We start from the raw sequence: 15,910 nt of genomic DNA on the forward strand, positions 1-15,910 counted from the left end.
TTTATTATTTTACTTCATTGCAAGCCTTAATGTTTTTACATCCTTACTAGTTATATATTTTATTTCGTTGCAAGTCGTATATTTTAACTTCCCTGCTGGCTATATATTTTTACTTCTTTGAAAAATATATATTATTAACTCTTTACAAGCAATATAGTTTTACTTAATTTCAAACCATATTTTATCATTCTATTACTAAGTATATATTTTTCATTTCTTACTAATCAAATATTTATATTTCCACGCTGACAATACACACGCCCTCGCACATATATCTTTACCAGTTATATATTGTTTTTATTTTTGTTATTCCATATATAGTTTCCTTACTAGCTATACATTTTATTGAATTAGAGTTATATTTGTTATTGCAAGACGTATTTTTACACTCTTACTAGCAATATATTTTAGTTCCTTAAGAGCTATATTTTTTACATCATTACTATATATATATATATATATATATATATATACATTATTTCATTGCACCTCATATATCTTAACTTCTCTCGTTGCTTATATATTTTAATTCATTTTTAAGCTATATATTTTTATACTTTCATAATAACTATATATGTTTACTTCATTTCAAGCCATATATTCTTTTCTTCTTTATTAGCTTTGTATTTTTACTTCATTGCAAACCATATACTCTTAGTTGCTTATCTTATAAGCTATATATATATATATATATATATATATATATATATATATATATTAACTGCAAGTCAGTTTTACTTAACTGATTTCCTCTAAGCCATATATATATATTTAAGACAGACAAAAATGGTAATATTATTATATTTTCTAATGGTAGCCTTTGGTGTTCTTTGGTGCAAGAAACTTGCTAGTGCCCACGTAATGGGTAACAATATTTACCTCCTCTCTGCAAACGGAGTCGACTCCCTTCCGGATTGAGTTCATGTTCAGTGGCTAGTCCCAGATTCGCACGACAAGTGTTTCCGTTTTCCAATTATAGTTTCCATTCTTTTGCCAATCCCAGTCCCAATAGTTCTCTATCTTCAATCGCTTTCTTCAATTTGTTTCGTGATTATAATGCCTACACAATAGCATACGAATTATTTTCTTTTAACTATTCGTAAGTAACAAGATACGTGTCCAAAAATATTTCTAGGCAATAGGTTAAATTAAAACATATATCGTAAAGTTCGTGCCCACTATATTGTCGCTCGATAGTCCCGTATCTAAGGGGACGCACGTAAACGTTTTCGATTAGTGAATTGTGGTATATCTTTTTGTTAGAAATATGATTATATATTTACTTTCAAACAACTACTTCAGTTTTAATAGGTATATTCAATATGTTTCGTTAAAGTTACTGATGCATTACGAAAAGAGTGGAGCATTTACTCGATCTTCAACATATACTCTTACTCTTCTACTTGACACCGGTATGAAAATTCAATCATAGACATTTTATCTTTATTCACCGTCCTTTAACCTCATTGATTATTTGTTTAGATGCTATTTTCTTGCAAACTATGCGTATACAAGCAATTACTTTTTTTATTTTTATGTACAACTTTATTTACTTTCTTTGCGACTATTTGTTTTCTGCTTTAATTTTTATACCACTTATACTTGTTGTAAAAAAACTGGTTGGTTAATATAAATAATTTTTTCTGTAAGATAGCTATCACCGTCACCAACTGGACTTTTTAATTATAAAATACAACACACAGCTTTAATGATATTGTCTATACAACATACAAATATTCAAATTATTCAGAATACCAAATTAAAAGAATAAGCATTTTTTTGATTAATCATTAATAGTTAGTTAATCATTAATATTTTATATCAACTCCTCCTTTGCTTTCGCACCCAAATGCGTTAGTACGTAATTATTTCTGTTTTTCTCACTAGAATTATGATGTCTACGGATTCAAATTACTGTACCGATGCAGCATTCACTCTAGACGGGTTGAACTGGATTTCTCCGAAAGATCAGGGAAGATCAAATTAACAAGCGATCCCCAGTCGCATGTATATCTCGATCAGGGGAGAGGACGCCGATAGGTTTTTTTGCAGTTCTTGCAGAGAAATCTTGACGTCCCTCAATATACAGCACCTGTTATTCACAAATGTCCACTGATATAGTACTGATAAGGCTTGAGGTTGCTTAAAGTCGATGATCCAACCAGAACCAGTGTGTCAACTTAATTATCGGGTCCAAATTCTATATGTTGTATCTAAAGCTGTCTTGAACACCAAGACCTAGTTAAAGCCAAACAAATTGTTTTAAACTATTAAAATATTTTTTAGGTATAATAATGTTTACCATTTCATTTATTCATTCTTTTATTATTGCTTATGTTTGAATTAATGTTTTGAAACATGGCGTACATGTGAATACAGAGAGTAGAAAATAGAGCTTGTGTTTACTTTTAGCGGCCTCGTAACTTTCGGTTTCATTATTTTCTACTTTAGTTTTTGCATACCATGAGCGATGTTTCTGGTATGGGGAGAATATTGATGTTTTCTGTGTTAACATGTATTCATCTAACACTTATTGTTGGATATTTTTGACCTTGAAATAATATTTTGCTAGCTCTTTATATTCAGTGTCTTCTTTCTTATTAAGAAATCTATGAATGTACTCTCAAGTTGTAATCATTTTGTTATGGTATTGATATAAGTTCTATTTATAAGAAAGTGCAAAATAGCTTAATTGGTAGAACTTTAGTTGCAAACCTCAATGTTTAGGTTCATGTGATTAAAACAATCAAGTGTTGACTGCTCTAAACTTGCCCTGATGGATTGTTATCTATGCTGTTCTTCGAAGTAAGAATTTCTGTGGTTAATGTTAAAATACACTACTCATTATTTGACACATTGCCGCCAAAACTTGGCTACTCCCAAACTGGACGCTCTGCTGTGTACACTCTCAACTCAAAACACTACCCTCTGCTGTCAAAATTCTTAACTCTAAAACACTACGCACTGCTAACAACACTTGCTACTCCAACATCTAAATCACCTCAGTCTCTGAAAAATCAGGCTTTCTTTTATTTCAAACCGGAAGCATCTCATGTGCATATTAGTTAAGCATATTGCAAACATATAAAGAGAATAGGTGGATATTTTTTTCCTCATTCTTTTTGTCTGCGCGGAACCTGCAGGCTGCACAAAAACAAATTTGTACAAATGTTTAAGGCGTTTAATCACAGAAGATTAACTTATCTTATTTTTGTGGCATTTCAGACTATAGTTTAGCTTTCCGGTCATGGAATCCAATAATTGTTGAAAATTTATTTTTTATTATTATTACAATTATATTCATTTCTAAAATCAGTTGATGTTTCGAATTCAGACATATTGTGTCATGTATTTATTACATTTAAGAAACTGAGACTTTTTATTTATATATAAAGTGATTGGAAAATAACTCCCTATTATTAAATTTTCATACTTTATGACTGAGATATAATTGTTATAAGAAATCCATATGATAGGAATGTGTATAAGAGGTTTTATTAAGAATATTTTCAGGGCGCCTGTGAACTGTATCAAATGATTTCACACGGAACTATTTTTTCTTTTTTTTTGTTCCTGTTTTCACTAATTAGCCAACACCTATCAAGGATAAACCCCATTAGACGATTAGGGTTAATAAGATGAATATATGAATGGTGAAGGACGGGATTTAAAATCTCTACGTGTCACCAACTCCAAACAGCAACTTACCCAGAAAACAGTATTTTTCTATTGTCAAAAGTGTAGTTCGTGAATTGTGAGAACTAAAGGAAAAAATGAAGGTGTAACCTCATAACTTTCATTCCAGCCTCCTGTCCGTTTTTTGTAACAATTGAATTTTAATAGTGAATTTTTAGTATAGCAAGTTTCTTTCCAATCACCTTGGATGATACTTCATACCTTCGTTTGTTTCCTGCCGACGTATACTTAGGTCAATCTTTGTTTTTATTTTGAAATTTATATCAGATTAGGTTTGTTTGCTATATGAACAAAATTCATTAGTTTTAACAAATAAAACTTTTGTTCCAGACTGCTATCAACGACGCCATTTTAAAACGTTTTTTTTTTTAAACAGAAAACAAAACGGTTTTTATATAGTCTGTACGACAGACAAAAAGTTACATTATTCGCTATATGAATCTCTTCCAAAGTTTTGAAATAAATTTAGAGCGATGAACACACATACAAAGCGGCCATTTTATCTGAAACTGTAATATTAGAAAACAAAACAAATGAAATACAACACAATTATCTTTACACAATTCGCTGTATTTGGATTATTTAAATTATTTGTACTACTGTTCTTTCTTGAGAGGTATTCGCAACGTTTCAACTGATGTATTTTCAAGTGTATCTTGTCGAACTCGGGAATCTTTCTGCCGAATTCGGGAATCTGCACAGAAGTTGAAACGAAAGCTTTCTAGTTAATCAACTAGAGTAGCATGCTTTTGTTTTGTCAGCCATGACCGCAAGAATCCATGGCGTAACGGATAACGTACTTAGTATCATTCAATTTCAAATGAAACTCTTCTAGAAGTTGAATGTTCGATCCTCAGTGAGGGCGATAAAAGCATACAACCGCGAAAAACCTAAGAATTTCATGAGTTCATGATGGACGGAACGAGGGCATGTTACTCCCGTAGATTAAATTAACGGCTCCGTTCGAAATTCCGTGCAGATTTTCTAAGTCGACAAAAAAATCCCTGGGTTCGAGAGGATACAGCCAAAGAAAGTCAAGAGTTACATCTGCCAAAATGTTGCGCGAATAATACTCAAAATGAGAACAGTCGTTCAAATAATGAAAATAATAGAAATTATTAACCCTCACCTCAAAGATTCTGAAACGTAATTAGTTGTAGGTTTATATCGATTGGGTTCGATTACCGGATTTACAAAACTTTTAACAACAAGGAAAATGTTTTATTTTTTTTCATTTATGAATGGAAAACGTTACAAAGGAAATATTTATACTTATAAACCGGTGAAAATTTAAATAAAAATGGATATATAAGATAAAGGGGTGAGAGGGGTTTGAGTTCTGAATTCTTCTTCATAGTCGCTTTGTATTTGTCAATAAATGTCGGTTACAAAAACATCTACACATTTTTTAACGTTTACATAAGTTTGTTTTTTTTACTTCTACTAAGTAAATTTCTTTGGACTACCCCCCTTATAATTACGGGGTCACAATATATTTAAGTATACACGTTTAAATTATTTACTTCGTTGTCGTCTTTTCATGATAGGCTAGATTTTTTATGTTTAATTTTTTTTTTATTTCAATGACGACGTTTTGTTTGACTCGAATTAATGTATTACTTAGAGTTATTTATTCCGAATACGCCTCTATTTTCGACAATCTCGCGTCGGCATCTTCCGACATGGTTATGTAAGCAGCCGGAAAAAAGCTAGACGTAAAATTCGAAAGCAGCATTGTAATCAAACATGACAAAAAAAGAAACATTGAAAAAAAACTTTAAAGCAAGAAAATAATTACAATAGTTCTATTTGAAATGAACATTTTTTTCTGTTTTTAAAAAAATATATATAAGAACGTTTTGTTTTGTTTTTCTCTAAGAAAAATTACAAATTAATATTTTTCTTTTTGACGATGAGAACATAACTGCTATAAAAGAAATGAGTTTTTTTTTGTTTTTTTTTTTACTTTTTTTCAAGAAAAGTTTAGATGTTTTCAGATTTTATATTCGCTAAATCTTCTTAGGAGGGAGACTTTTTCTTTCAATTTTTTACGATTGTCATGTCATAGGTCAAGACGTGTAACAGAGCGCGTATGGGAGCTATTTGCAAATACTGAACTGTGTGCGAAATGACGTCACAGTAAGAAAAAGACAATAAAAAGAGAGAGCTTGTTCGAGAGCACGTTCAAAACATCAAAGGTCAGAAAGAAGGAGCACGGTCACGGTTTTTCCGGAAAGTAGCCGGGAATAAATGTTGTCGTGACAAAAAAGAAGTCGAATTATTACTTGTCCTATGTTCCTTATAATATACTCTCCTACAACGTGTTGGGTCTACGTGTGTAACTGTGTATTACGTTACACACGTAGACTTCAGTACTTGATTCCCGATCATTCTATATTGTGAAAAGGTGTTGCTTATTATAAGTAATCAATTCGTCTGCATTTCGTATTTGTGCATTGCCATATAAACTTATCTGCCAAAGCCTGTCATCATCCTGAACATGTAGTCGCACTTTTTGTGCCTTTTTATTTTTGAAGTATAATATAAGTCTTCTTTCTTTACAGAAATATATTAAACGTTCGTGCGATTGAATACCTTCACATGACGCGCTGTAGTTCGTTTTCGATTAAAATAAAAAATGTCCTTGTTTATATGAATTTCTCGATTTCAGTGAAATTTTTCATCTGCTGACACTTGATTGACTAACCGTGTTGGCATATTCCGTCTGCTTAACGTAACCTTCCAGGAGATATCGACGCGAAGTTAACGGAAATTAGGTTGTATTCTGGATCCGTACTCAAATAGAATTCACTTGTTGGAGCAGTGACGAATCACAACGACAACAGATTCGCACGACTAACACTCTAAAAAGAAAAACGGCGAATTCTCTGACACCCTATAATGCTTGTTTTATTTTTTTCTATTCTCATAAAAGGGTTCTGTTTTTTTTCTTTTTTTCATAAAAATGATTCACATAATCCTCTGCCGAATGTATTACTTTTAATATACTTGTCTTTCAGCTGCTTGCCTCCATACACCTCGATTAAATATACGTCACATCCTTAATGCGAGTCTCTACCCATTCCGCTGCCAGACTCCTGTTCCGGTTCACCACTTCTACCACGGATACTTTACTGGGGTGACTGGAACATGCCTCTGAAGAATGCGACAACGAGGTATTTAACTTTAGCTATTTTTTTTTATTTAAGTAGAATAGGTGTCCATTTTTTTTTCATAACTATTAACTACTTTTGGTTGTATCATATTCGCACGTGCGTCTAAACTCTATTTAACAGGACATAAGATTAATCGAATTTTCATTAAAAATGAAACTAAAATAAAACTCCAAACCCTTTTTATCACTTCATTAAAATAACCAATCAAGATACATCTATAGCTGCAAGCAGACGTTGTAACGAATACGGATGCGAACTAACAAATCTGCATGTAATTTTAAAGTTTTACTGATGTATAAACTACTTTCTCTATGAATACTAGCAATCTTCACGTGGTCTCTCGTGTGAAAACTTGATTCTGTCGCAAAAACCAATGTCAACGAAAGCAGAACCAAGCAATTAATCATATAACATGAATCCGAACATTCTGTTGTTGGTATCGAGAATTATGGGAGGGACCACGTGGCCGATGTTAACATCCTAAGTGAAAGTTTTTGTGGGTGTGTGTGTATGTGTGTGTGGAACCTACTGAATTCGAACCTATGCCACACAGGTCGTCAGTCCTTGTCGTTAGCCATTAGACCATCGTCACGATGCAGATAAAAAAACGAGTTTCATCCTTCCCATCATCTAGCCTCAATTGTAATGAATGGCTTTCGTCTTGGGGAGGCTCCACGTTTTAACGAGCTTCTGGAACTGACCTCCACTTCGGATCTGAAATGGAGAACATATATCAAATATGTTGCCACGGTCGGTAGAAAACAATAGTTGGGTCATTCTACCGATCCAGTAGATATCTCACAGTCTATATAATTCTCTGTCTCTATAAGAGTCAAGTGCGTCGATGGAGTATTGTTGCTGCATCTGGACAGGACCTGCTCGGAGAACCCTATCCTGCTTTGACAGAGTTCAAAACCGACTTCGTAACCTAGTAGGTAATTACCTTCTCTCTTCCCTGCAACCTTTTCCCCACAGAAAAGACGTTGCTAACCTGTCTCTGCTCTATCGTTATTTTCATGGCAAATGCTCGTCTCAGCTTCACTTGATGCCCCTCTGGCCAAAGGTTCATAAAAAAGCATCATCTAGCAAAAAATACTATCAATAATCTCCACCACTATCTATCTGTGCCTAAACCTAAACGTGGACTCAATGAACAAAGCTTTTTTCTTAGAACTGCTCGCCTGTAAAACTTTATTCCGCTGGTCTGCTTTCCAGATGAATACAATATGGTCGTCTTCAAGTCCAACGTCAACAAGTTCTTTTTGAAACGTCCCCTTAAATAATAAATTATACCAAGTTTCCACGACTAACAACTACTACACCAATGTCCCAATGACTACCGTGCACTCATTAATGCTTATTGTCGAGTACCTTTCGAGTTTTAATAAGTGGCGACACCTCTGTAAAAACAAAAACAAATGATAATAATTACGTGTTACAATGCCGCAGTCGATTTTCAAGTGTAATGAAATGCTAACCATAACTAATGACTCGGAAAACTCTAAACTCAACTCTAAACATTTATAATATCATGTGTTAGAAAACAAAGAAATTTACGCAGATTAAGCATAACTAATGGAACTAATTACAAATATTGGGGCATTCATAGACTAAATTAAAGTTTGGCAACTAGAGATTTTGATTGGCACCAGAAGGTTTTAATGTCAGTAACATGATATGCTTGTACCACAATTCTCAGCAAAACACCGCAAGGGGTACGGGAAATTTGATCTTCATTTTTTTTTTTCTGTTTCATTAACGCTAAACCTAAAGACGTAACACTTTGCTGAAAACAGTCAAATTTTTATTGCTCACGACAAACTGGTATTTTTTTTAAATAAATTGTTAGATATAACATCTCATGAGAATTTTCTGTACAAAAACAAGTTTAGTAATCAATTGTACTTTCTACTTGAATAGAAAAAAATGTAAAGCAGTTATTTTCGCATATAATCTCTACCTGTATATAAAAGACTCCCTCTGTGTGTGTATGTGTGTTCGTTCCTGGACTCAACAAGACTGGATCGATGTTTTGTTTTTTGTTTTTAATTTTACAATAGGAGTGTTCTTAAATAGACTCTGTATCGGAATGCATCCAACAAGTATCAAAAATCGATAATCAAAAAAAAAAACTCCAATTAAAAGAAAGGATCAAAGTTAACGCTTTTATATAATCTAACATCAGAAGTGCATTTGAGAAGTTTAATCACCGCATAAGCAGAAGGGGCCGGTGTATAAAAATCAATAGTATATTGTTTGATAAGACAGGGGTGCGTTCGTTCGAAATGAATGCTTCTGTTTAGAGCACAATTGAACCAAAATACTTGACTTCTGTATTTAAACTTTAATTCAAACCATTATATATAAATAATCTCCTAACGTCAACAGTAGATTCTCTACAGTGCAATGTAGACTACAATCTATTATAGACTGCAGGGGGGGACATGTGCATCAACATTCCAGTGCACTGCGGTCTGTTCTCAATTTAATTGAAAAATGGACAATTTCACCGATTTCGATGACTATAAAAGTATTGGAAGTGTAGAACATTCGTTGATCTCTATTCAACCCCGTACAACTTCAGGTCTCCCTGTTACTCTCTAAACTATGTAAAATAGTTATTTTCGCATATGCTCTTCAAATGATTTTAAGTAGTTATTTTCACATACAATCTATAAATAGTAAAAAATAGTTATTTTCAAATTTAATCCCTAAACAAAATAAAAACGTTATTTTCGCATATACTCTCTAAATAATATAAAACGCTTAGTTTCATATAACGTTGTACTTAATATAAAACAGTTATTTTCAAATGTACACCCTCAAATAATATTAAGCGCTTATACGCTGTAATAATATAAAACAGTTGTTTTTTTTCGCATTTAATCTCTTAATAATCTAAAACAATTATTTTCGCATATAGTCTTTAAATGCTATGCGGAGTATGAGCATGATTGTAGTTTCAAATATCTTTATTATCCAATAAGGCCACTTAAAGAGAGTTGTCCGTTTAAAAATCGGTAATGGCTTTCTTTTAGTTATGTTGGAGTGTTTCGTTGAACTTTAAACACGCTATCATGTGAATATTTCTACGAGCAAAATAAATAAATAAATCAAAACAGCACTGCGAAAATGTATAAAATAAGGGACTCATGAGCTTTCAGTTCTTTTAATGTTTATTTAATCACCAAACATGTCATTATGGAATCTTAATGTTTGATTGGCTTATTGAGACGTGGGTTCGTTTAATATTAGCCATCTGATATGTAATGGAATACCATGGCAATATACTAAAAAAAAATAAATAAATAAACCTCTACGTTAAATTCCACAACTTTTTTGTTCTTGTTGTTTAATCGTAACTGGTCAAAATTGTTGGATGTTTACCAAATCCTCAGCTTTTATCTCTGATGCAGGTCGCCCGCTTTTATCTTATAGGATCGCTTTCGCCCTCTTTCCTTCTCTATTTCTGTTTATTAAGAATCGAATGAAATAAATAGTGTCAGTCGAATGGTAATACAAGGTAGAAGATAACAAAATGCGAATGGTTCATCAAAAACTAAAATAATTAATACACAAGTAATAATCCTATTAACCCGTATCTGTAAAGAGAAAATGGGAGATGTAGACATACCAAACAGAAAGAAGACTAAATTTGGATTTTGTCTTTTTATTTCTTTACATTTAACTTTGCAAACAGTGCTTCATGATAGAAATGATCAAACCCGAGCTCAATGTGTGACCCGAAGGGTCCTCTTTTTTACCTTCACATACACACACACATATATATATATATAGTGGCGGGCCGCCCGGTTGTAAAATACGCTTAAATATGATAATTTGATTAATGCAGATTTCGTATGAATTATTATATTATATTCAACCCAATATATAGTGATGATGTAAAAAAAAAAACGTTTTTAAAAAATGAATCGTGTGACACCACCGAGAATCGAAATATATACGTTTAGCTTACGATTTACTTTTGTCTTTTTACCTTAGGTTAAAAATTAAAAGATGATCCAATAGCTACGCATGTATATTTTTAATACCGTCGTTCGATCTTACCCTAGAAATTTTTTTTTAATTTTCACACTTTGAACCGATTTTCCCCAGCTAAAATCCACATGTAAAGTTTCGCATGGGTACGAAGAACTTAAGTTTCATGTTTGTACACTAAAAACTGACAGATGTTAGGTAGGAATTTTTTTAAAACATATATATATATAATTATATATATATATATGCATATATATATGAATATATATATGCATATATATATGTATATATATGTGCATATATATATATGCATATATGTATGAATATATATATATGCATATATATATGCATATATATGTGCATATATACATATATGCATATAAATATATGCATATATATATGCATATATATGTGCATATATACATATATGCATATAAATATATGCATATATATATGCATATATATGCATATATATATGCATATATATATGCATATATATATATATATATATATATATATATATATGGAAAGAGGTTTGTGTTTACTATACATTTAAGGCAAATGTAAAGTAACTAAACGAAAATAGAATTAATTAAAATAAATGTTTAAAATAAAAAGTCTATTAGCTTTTGCAGATGGATGCAATATAACAAAGTTGAATATTCTTTTTAATTAAATAGAAAAGGGGGTTTTAATATGAATATCAATACAAAAGAGAACAAATTGATAGGAGCATATATATATATATATATATGTATATAATATGTTATATATATGTTATATATATAATATATGTTATATACATAATGTTATATATAATATATGCTATATATATGTTATATATATAGTATATGTTATATATATAATGTTATATATATAATGTTATATATATAATATATATCATATATATAATATATGTTATATATAATATATGTTATATATAATATATGTTATATATATAATATATGTTATATATATAATATAAGTTATATACATAATATATGTTATATACATAATATATGTTATATATATAATATATGTTATATATATAATATATGTTATATACATAATATATGTTATATACATAACATGTTATATATATAATATATGTTATATATATATGTTATATATAGTATATGTTACATATATAATATGTTATATATATGTTATATATATAACATATGTTATATATATAACATATGTTATATATATAATATATGTTATATATATATGTTATATATATGTTATATATATGTTATATATAATATATGTTATATATATATGTTATATATAATATATGTTATATACATAATATATGCTATATATATATGTTATATATAATGTTATGTTATATATATAATAATAAATATAATATATTATATATAATATGTTATATAATATATGTTATATACATAATATATGTTATATACATAATATATGTTATATATATAATATGTTATATATATTGTTGTGTCTGTATCAATAACAACACGAACGCAGAAAGTAAAAGGTAAAACAAATACATTAAGACAAAACGATAATAGATATTTACAAAGGTGAAGTTGTACTGCAGTTGGAAGATTGTCCGGCAGAGGGCGTGTAAAAGTCTTTCATGGAGCAACCGGGTAATACGTCTTGCCTATCCGGCAGTCGAACACAGCTCCCCGGTCTTACTGAATTTATATATTTTTCTATATTTGTTCAACCACGTATGATAATTAGTGAGCGTCTTCACAACATATATAATATATGTTGTATATATAATATATTTTATATATATATGTAACATATATATAATATATATTACATATATAATATATGCTATATATATATATATGTTATATATATAACATATGTTATATATATAATATGTTGTATATGTTATATAAATATGTTTTATATATGTTATATATAAAATATGTTAAAAAGTTTTTTTTGTATATGTTATATATAATATTTGTTATATATATGTTATATATAATATTTGTTATATATATGTTATATATAATATTTGTTATATATATGTTATATATCATATTTGTTGTATATATGTTATATATATTATATTTTATATATCATATATGTTATATATAATATATGTTATATATAATATATGTTATATATAATATATGTTATATATCATATATGTTATATATATCATATATGTTACATATATCATATATGTTATATATATCATATATGTTATATATATCATATATGTTATATATGTAATGTATGTTATATACATAATATGTTATATAAATAATATGCTATATATAATATGTTATATATAATATATTATATATATATTATGTTATATATGTTATATGTATATTATGTTATATATAATATGTTATATATAATGTTATATATAATGTTATATATATAATATATTATATATAATATGTTATATATAATATGTTATATATAATGTTATATATAATGTTATATATATAATATATTATATATAATATGGTATATAAATAATATATGTTATATATAATATGTTATATAATATGTTATATACCTAATACATGTTATATATAATATTATATATATGTTATATATAATGTTATATATATGTTATATATAATAGATGTTATATATAATATATGTTATATAAATAATACATGTTATATATATGTTATATATAATATATGTTATATAAATAATACATGTTATATATATGTTATATATAATACATGTTATATATAATACATGTTATATACAATACACGTTATATATATAACATATGTTATATATAATTTATGTAATATATATAATATATATAATATATATAATATATATAATGTATATAATATATATAATGCATATAATATATATATACATATAATATATATAATACATATATATAATATATATAATATATATCATGCATATAATATATATGCATATAATATATATAATACATATATAAAATGTATATAATATATATAATATATACTTATAATATATGTAATACATTTATAACGCATATAATATATATAATGCATACAATATATATAATGCATATAATATATATATAATACATATATATAATGCATATATATGCATATATATAATACATATGTATAATAGATATAATCTATATAATAGATATACTCTATATAATAGATATAATACATATAATATATATAATAGATATACTCTATATAATAGATATAATACATATAATATATATAATAGATATAATCTATATAATAGATATAATCTATATAATAGATATAATCTATATAATAGATATAATCTATATGATACATATAATACATATAATACATATAATATTTAATGCATATAATATATATAATAATTATAATATATATTACATATGATATGTCTAATATATATAATACATATAATATATATAATACATATATATAATACATGTATAATACATATATAATACATTTAATATATATAATAGATATAATATATATAATACATATATAATACATTTAATATATATAATAGATATAATATATATAATACAAATATAACACATATATATAATACATATAATATATATATCATACATATAATATATATATCATATATATAATATTACATATATAATATATATAATAAATATATATTATATATATAATATATATATAATACATATATATTGCATATATATAATATATATATAATATATATAATAGATATAATATATATAATACATATATATAATGCATACATATATATAATACATATAATACATATAATATTTATATAATATATATATAATACATATATATAATGCATACATATATATAATGCATATAATATTTATATAATATATATATAATACATATATATAATACATATAATATATATAATATATACAAAATATATGATACATATAATATATATAATACACATAATATATATATATAATACATATAATATATATAATAAATATAATATATATAATACACATCATATATATATATAATACATATAATATATATATAATACACATAATATATATATATATATATTATAAAGAGAGAGATGGAAGAATGTATATGACTTATTAAATAAATTTTCTCTCTTTACTAAAAAGCAAAAGCAATATACATTCATACAATTCATTCTGCTTATATAAAACGGCATTCTTTTTTTCTTTTTTTTTTGGGGGGGGGTAATGAATTAAATATATTGTAAAGGTTTCCTCAATGAATTTCATATCCAGCAAACAAAGTTCGGAAATATCTAAAAATTTGAATCACAAACCTCGAAAGAAATCCAATCTCATTTATTATTGGTAAATAACAAGAAAAGTTCCAAACCATTTTCAAATACCAAACCGCACATAAAGCCTAAAATCTCCTATATATATTGGTCTCATCAACCAGAAAATACATCCACACTTAGTGTAATGAGTACGTTTCGCTTATGACAGTTCTAATTGTAATTTATATACGTTGATTTTTTTTTAATAAAGAGGTACCACTTATCAAGGCCAAGAGACAACTCGAGGATACGGGTTAATAAGTGTACAGTGGTCAATGGGGCAATGGCGTCGTAATTGTTAGTAATGGAAATTTGGTAAATTGGGTTACTTAAGAGGAACAGCTCATCAAGAACTTGTTTACATTGGACTTGAATACGACCATATTGTTGTCAGCCGGAAAGCAGGCAAATGGAAGAGAGTTCCATAGGTGTGAAGTTCTAAGAAAGTAGCTTTGTTCATGGAACCTACATTTAGGTTTAGGCTCGGATAAAGAGTGGAGGATTGATAGTGGTTTCAGATCGACGAGTGTTTCTAATGAAAGTTTGATTTCATGTATATGGATATAAAATCGATGATAAATACATTTACATAAAAGATACAACCAATTACAACGGGTAAATGCACAATAGAAGATAAAATATGTAACTATAAGATTAACACTAAAAAAAGCAGTAGTGTCTCTCGGAATTTATGATCAAAACGATGACGACATCGTACACAATATCACAATAGAACAAAAGTGTAAAATTCATCTGTACTTGTTACAGTAATGTAGGTAAAA

General features: G+C 27.7%; 1 protein-coding gene across 2 annotated transcripts in view; it reads left to right on the forward strand.

The window, feature by feature from the left end:
- LOC145279748 (heparan sulfate glucosamine 3-O-sulfotransferase 5-like) overlaps positions 1-15,910 on the forward strand; it is a 699,453-nt gene that overhangs the window by 185,941 nt on the left and 497,602 nt on the right. For both annotated transcript variants that reach the window (XM_080131049.1, XM_080131050.1), the window contains exon 2: positions 6,717-6,872. The gene's annotated coding sequence lies outside the window, so the exon portion shown is untranslated. The remainder of the gene's footprint in view (positions 1-6,716; positions 6,873-15,910) is intronic.

The sequence above is a fragment of the Euprymna scolopes genome, chromosome 7 (assembly GCF_053919585.1).
Source record: "Euprymna scolopes isolate OS-2025 chromosome 7, ASM5391958v1, whole genome shotgun sequence".
Taxonomy (NCBI): Eukaryota; Metazoa; Mollusca; class Cephalopoda; order Sepiida; family Sepiolidae; genus Euprymna; species Euprymna scolopes.